Below are 10,214 nucleotides of genomic sequence, written 5' to 3'. Positions count from 1 at the left end.
GAGATTATATAAAGGGAGCTAAAAATGAACGATTGTATAGGCTTTTGCCGTTTCATGATGGACTTTGGGAATTGTTTTTTGGGGTTTTTTAAAACAATCAAATTCAAATACTTCTTAGTGGGTTTGGACAGGAGGGACACCTGGCAGAAATTCTGTTTTTCTCCATTTTCCCAAAACTGTGGTACCACTTAGCATTCGACTTTATCAGTAACTCTTGATACATTTTGGGGTTTTGAATGTACTGAGTAGTTCAACATCGTGTGAGTAGTTAATTTTCATCGTGTAAACACCATCATTTTTTATTTCTTTCAAGGAAGGACTGGGACCATGTGTGATTGAATCCCTGTTGGTCTCCATAGCTAATTTATTATCAGCCTGTGACTTTCTTCACACTGAAGGTTTTCATCTGTTAATGGAAAAGCAAAATTATGGAATAGGTTTAATAAAAAACAAGTGTTATTAACACATGTCTACTTTTGGTCAATGAAGTTTTCCATTATTTTCTTGTTTCATACTCAGTAAAACAGTCTCTTCTTCTTCTTCTTCTTCTTTAGGTTGAACACTTCCACCCCACATTTCTTCAGCTTCTCCTTTCTTCTCTTGGGTTTTTCCCTATTGCTTTCATTTCTCCCACTTTTTGCTTCATTCGATAAAGGTGGCGTCCTTTTCCTCCCTCATCCCATTGTATTTGCCAGTTAGTCATGATGCTACACCTAATTACTGCTATAGCTTCCGCCTTACCGAAAGCTACTAGCATAACTCTCTCAAGGTTTAACGATTGTTTAGCGAGTAAATCTGCCATTTCATTGGGATCCACATGTACCTGAGTTAGTACAGTAGTTTGTGTGTGATGTAGGCTGAATAGTGTGTCCTATATTTCATACAGTATATCTGGTCTGCTGTGGGAGGACATGGACTGTAGTGACACCAATGCCGATAGTTACACTGAACATACTATAACTGTTTTAATCTTGTTTTGCTCTGTCCACTGTAATACCATTGATATTGGCAACATTTCGACTGTATATACTGTCAGGTGATCTGGTGTTCCTTCCTTTATATTTATGTTAAATGGGATAACAAAAGCAAACCCATTCTTTCCATTCTTTGGCTCCTTTGATCCATCTGTAACCTAATCTGTTTTGCCATTTTAGTTGCTGCCCAAACATAACAATCTATCTTTGCTTTCCCCCTTTCACATCATGGTCTAAGGACCCTCGCAGTTGGGAAACGTTCTTCCTCGTTTTTTGAGTAATTTAATATTAGTTGTTTTGAACTAATATTCAATCGCATTTCGCCCATCTCCACAAGTGCGCACAAACAATGTCCGGGACAATGGGTAATTGATTTATAAGGTTTTTAAGCTCTTGTTCATTTGCAACCAAACTCCTTGCATTCTATTGTAATATTTTATCCAACCCCTGCTTGCCTCTTGGCTTGCCTGTGCACTGACATCCTTTCTCACCTTCTCCCATGGCAGGTAATTCATGTTCAGATGATTTGCAGCTGCTTTAACTTTTTTTTGTATTCTCTATGTTTTTGATTTGGTTTCCATTGGAGCATGTATGACTCCTGCTATAAAAGTGACTAGTTTCTTTAAATCAATCCAAACTTTACCCTCTTTTGGTTGTTCTTGCTGCTAAAATGTGTTGTTCTTCATTTGTGTATCTTGAAGCTCTACCTCTCCTCTGTTTCACCATCCTGACAGCATCTGCATATGTGATTTTATAGGACAACTCCGTTTTGCAAAACAAATTTGAATATAAATATATTTGGAGATTTTTCAAAGTAAAATCCAACATTTTCACTGTGGAATAGTTTCAGGATATTTCAAAGTACTGTAAAACACTTTACTCAATAATTTCAGAGAGAGACTTATATACCTGAGTTCAGGACCTCCCTGGCTACCTACATATGGGAATATCAACGATTTTTACTGAATATATTTGGACATTTTTCAAAGTAAAGTCCAACATTTTCACTGTGGAATAGATCATTTCATTATATTTTTTATTTGTCACATCCTCAAGGTCAGACCTGAGTTTAATCAGCAACATCCACATTTCAACAAGGTAACAGCCCTTTAAAAAATTTGAGAAAGTTCTTCATATACTTCTTTCGGGTACTAATTTCAGCATCACCTTTGGTTCGTTTTTCAGTGCAAGAGACCACGACCACCTCTTTCCCTTTCAGGTGATGCCTCAGCTTTACTTGTGATAGCAGATGAGTCGTATCCTCCTTTTACCCCTGCTACACAAGTTTTATTGCCCTTTGCATTGCATCCTGCCAATCTGCGAACTCGTCTTCTCCCAGGGGCCGATGGCATGTCGGGATTGGAGACACACTCACTAGGAAAGTGCTTCATGGTCATGAAAGGATTTCACTGGGCTTCGCTGGGGTCGTTTCTTTTTTTTGCATCGAGACGCAGCATCTTTTTTAGGAGGCTTAAAAAGGCCTGCGTGTCCTCATTTTCAGCCGCACCTGGGTGAGTCAACACAATGTCATCGAGACTGGCAAACTGCCCGGGTTTTTGATTCGTAGAGGATGCTGGGCTCCCCTTGCTGCTCTGCGAGGACTTTGTGCGTTTCCTTCCTGGTACTGAACACTCCTCACAGCGGCAATGTTCCTTCAGCCTCCACAATTGTTTTTCGATATATTTTCTCTTTGTAAAAAACACCTTGGTGTACCTTCAAGAATTCAGCAGGTTATCATTGGGCTGACCATTTATCTGTACCAAGTTCTTCATTGCCTGATATCTGCAAGAACCTAGTTTATACAAGCATGTGCCGAGGTACAGGTAGGCCAAATGCAACCACCATGAGACCACATATCCATGGCCTCATTCAGAGGAAGACCCAGCATGATTTCAGGGGCCTTGAAACCAATAACCTGGAAATTATGTCGAGTTTCCAATTCGGAGACCCGAGTAGCCATGCCAAAATCAATCAATTATCTTTTTTTTATCTTATCCAGCTTTTCAAATTCCAGAAGTATTTCGTCACCGTGTGTGTGATGCCCGTTGAACCTGACCAAGTTATTCTTGTCTTGACCGATCTCCCGGAGTGCTTCAAGAATATCCAGTTCCTTTTGGTCATCTACTTTCGATACAATCTTCAGAGCCACAATCTCCTTAGTGTCCATTTTTAAGCACTGTTGCACTATTCCAAAAGTCCCAGAGCCCAGTGTGTCCAGTATGATGAATGCATTGGATAAAGCTGGCATATGAAAAAGTTTGACGTCATCAGGTTTTTTCTTGTCATCCATTACTATTGTAGCCATTTTAGAGAGTTTATTGGCGGGTGCCAACTAACATTAAATAGTATTAATGCAATGTACTGCATTCTAAGCTAAGAGGTGGCCACTACCTGCCTAATCACTCAAAGGCTTTTTTAGGTTGCAAAGACTTTTCTTTGATATAAGCGATTACATTAGGACATCATAAAGAATAAACCCTTTATAAATGTCAATTGTTTTTTTTTTAAAGATCAGTTTATCAGAGTTTCAAGACTTGTCTATGATCTAAGGCAGTGGTTCTCAACCTTATTTTCAGTCAGGTACCCCCTTTGAAAAAAGAGTACCCCCTAACCAGCGCAAAGCATCTTTGGTTGAAAAAAAGATGTAAAACACAGTGCTGTGCCGTTAGTGTCTGATTATTTAAACTTTTTAACTAGAAACGTTCAAATTACAACTTCATCAAAGTGCATATAGTACAAGAGGTTAGTTCCAAAATATAAAGGAATTGTGCATTTTGTGATAAAAGCATGAAATTTGGTACACTTATAGCCAAAGGCATTCTCAAAAGATTTGGATGTGGAGCCATCATGAATTTTCAACATGGCGCCCATGGCAGCCATTTTTCAAAATGTCCGCCAGCAACAACTGTTTTCTTATGAATGATGGATTTAATATGATATTTCAGACTTATTTACCATTCATACTACTTGGTAAATGTCTTTTGGATAGTGGAACATTTTCATTGAAAATTCAAAATGGCCGCCAACTGGTTAGATATGGATGATCTCTATGTTTAATTATACATTTATCTTGATGCAGAATTTGATTTGGGAACTTTGGAATTTCTAAGAATCTTCTTTCTATCTCAAAATACTCATGTTAAGCAAGGGAAACCTAGGGTCTATCACAGGGAAGACCAGTCACACTCGCCTTCACAGACACAAAGGGCTGTGCACTGTAAGTGGGATTTTTTGCACTTACACTGCCCAACACAACCTTTCTTGCACTTGCATGAGACAAGTTCATAACTTGACTGGCCTGCATCTGGTAGGCATGTCCAGAAGGGTTCATAGTCCCCCTCAGGTGACTTTGACCAGCCCCATTCGCACGGTGAAGGTAGTTCTGGTGTTGACACCAGGACTGTACCCCACACGTGCCCTCCTTGGTATACAGCTCTCTTAACATGCTCTTCTAGGGCAGCCTTGGTAGGGGGGATTGTTTGCACATTGTGCCTCTTTGCAAATAACTTCCTCCTTGCCGTATTGATTTCTGTACATGTGATGGTTCGGTCATAGACTAAGATAACAAACCTCTCAATTGTGGCCATTACCTCCTGTGGTATGTCATCTGGGGCTGAAGACACTTTCAACAGGGCAAGTGTAAGTTCTGGAAGCACAGACCATACAGCCCATGCAGTCTTTTTCCCATGGCCAACAAAGCTTGACACAGTGTCACAACCCGTCAATGCATGGAACACTGGTAGTGCACATGCTTTCTCGGGCCCGAGCCCTGCTGCAATTTCATGGGCTGCCAAATATCGAAAATTCTTACCAGTACCGAAAGCCAACCAAAGCTCATCCTCTGGTTGTAGAGTCTGAGCCACTGCCACAGCCAGCACCACAACATCAGTATCAACTGTTTGAATCATAATTTTGTGGTGGCCGTTTCTTGCTGCATGGGCTACGTGCAATAACATGCGACTATCCGCTTCCTCATGCGTGCAAGGAGTAATCGATGTCCTATCTGTGAGAGGTGGCTTGCTAAGGACTTCCATGTCACTTGTGATGACAAGCTGTTTATCCTCCTGCACAAACCATCTGAGCAGAGCCTCCGAGAGAAAGGCAAACAACTCAGTCTTATTGCTGTCAACTCTAAGAAAGTTTTGCCAGTTCCTGGGAATGGCTGCATCACCTACCACACGTCTCTGAATTCCAGTGCCACGCTTTGCTCTCGTAGCAGCTTTCAGAGAGTCAGACAAGTAGCGGTCCCACACCAGATCAAGCCTGGACACAGTTTCAAACTTTCTGGTCAGATATGGAATGAAGATCACATGGGCATAGTCATTGAAGGTTTTTACTGAACTTGGTTTCAGCATCTGGATGATGGCTGCCCCATCTACAATGGTGCAGGTAACCTTTGGACTGTCAGAGTATGCACTGTGAACTTGTTCCAGGCATGGAAGCAGATCACTCTTCACTCCCAGTCGGAGACCTCCCCCATCAGAAAGCGCTGGTGGACATGGTTGGTTCTTGTGTCGAAAGAACTCCTCTAGGTTTCCATCTCGGGTCTGGCAAGCAATGAATAACCTTGAAAAGAGCTCCATGTCCTGTTTGAGAGAGACCATTTTCTGTTTCGGTTTTGATACTCTCCTCACGGTTGAAGTACCAAACACCAGAAGCTTATTTCTTGGTATGGTGTTGTCCACTGTCTTTGTTCTCTCAACAAGGCGTTCTTTGGTGAAAGCTTCAAATTGGTGCTCCCCTATCTGCTTCACCTTTCTGACTACCTCAGCAGCTGAAGGTCCAGCAAGTTCCTTTGAGTGGAGAACAATCAGGTCCTTGCTTTCCTCTTCAAATGGATTTCCAAAGTGTTCCATTGCACTGACCAAATATTGTACATCTTTGATGAATGAGACCTGGACACTTGTTGTTTGGTCATGGTGACGTGTGTTATCTGATTTCTTGGAATCAATCTCAAACTACTGTATGGATCGTGCAACTTCTGGTCCTGCTACCATCCATCGCAATAGTGCAGATGGGTTGTCAGTAAGGCCCACAGCACCACCATCTCCTTTAATGCAAGCATTCATCTGCTCATGGGCCTGGTCAATGGCCATAGAGGAGAACACATTTTTTGTCTTCTGGACAGTGAATTTGCCTGCCTTGAATGCCTGAGCTACGTTAGGGTGTGTCCTTGGTAGTTCAGCCATGTCTCTCAGGTGAACTGGAATCCATCTTGCATAATGGGTGTGATCCATTGCATGAAACCACTTGGCTAGTTCTGTTAATGCATCAAGGTACATGGAGAAAGATGCCTCTCGCAAGGATCGCACAAATACTAGGACAAGCAGCTCTAGCTCAAGAACAATAGACCAGTATTGAAATTGTGGGATGTTTTCTGCTCTCTGGCTGCACCAAACTTCAAAGCTAGAGGAACTTGATCTGTTTGAGTTTCACAATAGTTGTCATAAGCTCGGTGCTGCAGAACATTCAGAGCTGCTGCTGTAATTTGATGGGCTCTCCTGGTGCGTGATACATGGGCTGCTTTGAGGAAGGAGTCAGCTGTGCCTGGAGATGAGATGTCAGCTTGCCCTAGTGCTTCAACCCAACCGCGTCCTTGCAACCAGTTCCCCAACATCTTCAAAGCTGCCATCTCAATATGTAGTCCACCAAACATTACCACCAGTTTATCTTCACCATATTTCTCTGGCCATTTAAACTGGATTTGTTTTGCCAGGGCATATAATGGTTGGTAAAATGTGACGACTGGACTCTGGCCAGGATTCAAGTGTTCCACCGATTTACTTATGACATCAAGTGAATGCTTGATCATAGCCACAGTATGAGCACTTTCCTGAAAAAGTGGAAGAAGAACCGTGGAACATGTGGCACGAACTCCTGGTGTCTGGCGGCTAGCATGGAAGGCAGCCCAAGAGGTATCCAATGAATCACCTGCAGTTCTCTTGTTTTCAATGACCTCAGTTGCATTATCTAACCACTGGTACTCTTCCTTGGTATGCTGGCCGATGCCATCTCTAGTGAGTGATTGTACCTTCATTTCTGGAACCTGTGAGACCTTGATATTGCTAGCAACAGGGGGAACCTCAGTGTAGTATGCTGGCAATCGGTCAATGGTCCTGGAACATCCTCCATCAGGGCCACTCAGTACAACAAGGCTTCGGTCAGTTCCTTCACCCACAAAAGACGGATGCTGGATTAAAGAGATTGCCGTGCCATGGAAAGAATCCCTAGCTGTTGTTGAACTGGGGTTATGATCAATATTGTCAACAGCAGCAGTGGTAAACACATGACTGCACAACTGTGGAGGGCATACCACTTGCTCTCTATGGAACTGCTGGCAGACATGGTTTCCCATCTGAGTTGACAGCTGTAAAACACGATCATAGGATACGCTCAAGCCCAGATGTGCCATTTTATCTACAAGTTCCCTTTTACGTGTGTGGGCATGCAGCATCAGTCCTATGTATAATGGAACTGGCGTCTCCTGTGCAGTACTGTGTCTGACAAAAGCTGCTGTGTTTGATGCCCGCTTGTGCTTAACACTGTTGAATTTCAGCAACTGAGCAATAGTAAGTGCTGCAGAAGATGCTGCTTCTTCCATCTGGTCTTTGATGCTAGGTCCCTCTAAGATCATGTTAATAAGGGTAAGCAACAGCTGTGGCACAGAGTCCTCTTGGCATTTTTCAGGGAAACCATTAAATGGTTTAGCCTCACCGAAGATGTTACGTCGGACAATCTGTGCAGCACGTGCAATGTGCATAGCATCTTCGTTGTTATCCTGCTCACAGGCTTTGGCAAGAGCAGTGCCAATGTCAGATTCAAAGGCCATTAGGACATCTCTCCCCTTGGTGTAAGCTCGCATATCGGGGAACTCTGCAAGAAGTCTCTGTTTCAGCCGTGTAGAGTGAACTCTGTTATCAACCTCTACACCTAGCTGTTCCATCCGTGACTTGTAGAGCTGGGCAAGTTCAGCTAGTTTAAATATAGGTGCCGACCCATCTTGCTGTCTGGTCTCTTCTATATAAAGCACCAACTGAGCAAACACAACACTAGAAGTTGACGCTGCATGTCCCTGGCCATTACCTTGAAGACCTTCTAAGTTTGCCCCTCTGGCACGATTATAGAGACCTATTAGGCATCTGGTATGATACTTGGCTTCTATAGCCACCATGTCCCCAGCACTAAGTCGTCCAAGCAATTCTGTGTCTTGGAGTAGGGTTGCAGCAGCGCGCACCCGATTGTCCAATTGGAAGGTTGCAGCCTCATGAAGGCCTTCATTGCCAGCAGGCTGTTTACAAAAAAAAACAGATGTCTTCCTGTCTCATTTCAGGAGTCCGGATCGGTTGGGACCTTCTGAGTTTCGATTCTGACTGTTGATCAGGACATTCACCCGAAGCTCGCTTTTTTGCTCTTTGCAACTTGGTTTCGTTGTACTTCAGCCTGCATGTGTGATGGTATTGTGCTTTGTTTGCAATCATGGCAGCTTCAATACCATGGCCCTCATCCAGTCTTCCAATTGACAACGTTGAAGAGAGCTGACCAAGTTCATTAAACTGGATTAACTGCTCCGCAAGTGAAGTGTATCCACTCCCCTTGTCTGCTCGCGTGGACTGCAAAGGACATCTCAATGCCTCTGCCGTGTGCTCTTGGCATATAATGCAGAGATTCCAGTCAGTCTTGGCTGTGCAAGATGTTGATGGTCCTTGACCATCAAAATTCACAAGCTGGAACTTCTTCGACATTTTGTCAGGTAAGAAAAACAATGTCTGCAGTAAAGGCAGAGGGGTTATCCTTTTACCACCTTTTACTACAGGGAAACACATTCAAGTATGGGATACAACTAGGTTCGGATAACATTACCCTACACCTAGCCCGATCGTTCATCCAGTACCATTTAATTCCTGTGCGATCTGTACACCATCCGGGTAACTATATGAAAATCATATAAAGCCCCGTTACCCTTGGCTCGGCTCTCCCGCGCTGGCACATCCTGTCCATTCAGGTGCGGCTATCTAACTACATCTAACTCTGTAAGCTAAGCAGATGTGGGCCTAGAATTAGATAGCATTTAGGAAACTAAACTACACTACCACTTAACTTACACCACAACTAGCACATTAAATACAGAAAAGGGCAAAAAAGCATGTTCTTAGCCTACGCACGTGCTTTGTGCCCATTGTGATGCATGGGCACGTGCGTAGGCTAAGTACGTGCTTTTTTCCTTTGGGAAACCCATAAGAGGAGTGTGTTTAGCTGGCACTGAACCCCATGCTGAGTTTCACAGCAGTGGTGTCACCAGTGTGCCCTGGTTGTGCTTCAACATCCACTCTATTACTTTTTTTTTTTTCTTTTTTTTTTTTTCATTGGGTAACATTTCAATTACAATAAAATAGATGATAGTGTATTGAAATTATAGATTTAATTTCAGAAATATGGCTGCCATCTTGTTGTAGGTGACCAGTGGTCACCAAGTGTGACTATTGTGGTCACCATTTCTGAGTTAGAAGGAAGCTTCTGGCCAATTGTAAAGTTCCAAATTTGAATTCTGCACAAAGAAAAGGAAATAAAAAATAATACTGGTTTGACACCGAGATCACCCACATCAGACAGTCATAAAAGTGATGGCTGCAATCTTGAAGATGTCAGCCATCTTGAATATTTAATGACAAATTTAGATTATCCAAAAGACATTTACCAAGTACTATGTATGGTAAATAAGCCTGAAACATCATATTATATCCATCATTCATAAGCGAACAGTTGTTACTGACAGCCATTTTGAAAGATGGCTGCCATGGGCGCCATTTTGAAAATTCATGGTGGCTCCATATCCAAATCTTTTGAGAATGCCTTTGGCTATAAGTGTACCAAATTTCATGCTTTTATCACAAAATGCACGATCGTTCTGGTTACCAGCTGCACTAATAACATTTCTCATTTGTAGTGGTCTCTCTTGAACAATTTGGAAATAAAAAGATATCAAAATAACCAAAGACTTATTAAAAAAGAAATAATTATCTCAATTATAAATAGAGATTTGTGCACATATAAAATACTGGTTTACTTTGAAAGCCTCCTGCTGGTTTGTTTTTAGACCGTATTTTGTATTTGTGTATTGTTTGTCCCTCATGAAGTTTTCCTTTATCAGTACTCTTGGTGACAGCCTTTGTTGATAAATATCATGGATAACAGCAGGCTTGTTGTCATGGAGGGGTTCTCCCTGATGAATGCAAGTGCCAC

General features: G+C 42.4%; 1 protein-coding gene across 1 annotated transcript in view; it reads left to right on the top strand.

The window, feature by feature from the left end:
* The window catches only part of si:ch211-225b11.1 (uncharacterized protein LOC561694 homolog), a 29,833-nt gene that overhangs the window by 1,492 nt on the left and 18,127 nt on the right, over positions 1-10,214 (top strand). The gene's annotated exons all lie outside the window — the stretch shown is intronic.

Source organism: Pleuronectes platessa, chromosome 4, assembly GCF_947347685.1.
Source record: "Pleuronectes platessa chromosome 4, fPlePla1.1, whole genome shotgun sequence".
In the NCBI taxonomy this organism is placed as follows: Eukaryota; Metazoa; Chordata; class Actinopteri; order Pleuronectiformes; family Pleuronectidae; genus Pleuronectes; species Pleuronectes platessa.
This window is presented reverse-complemented; position numbering and strand designations above follow the sequence as displayed.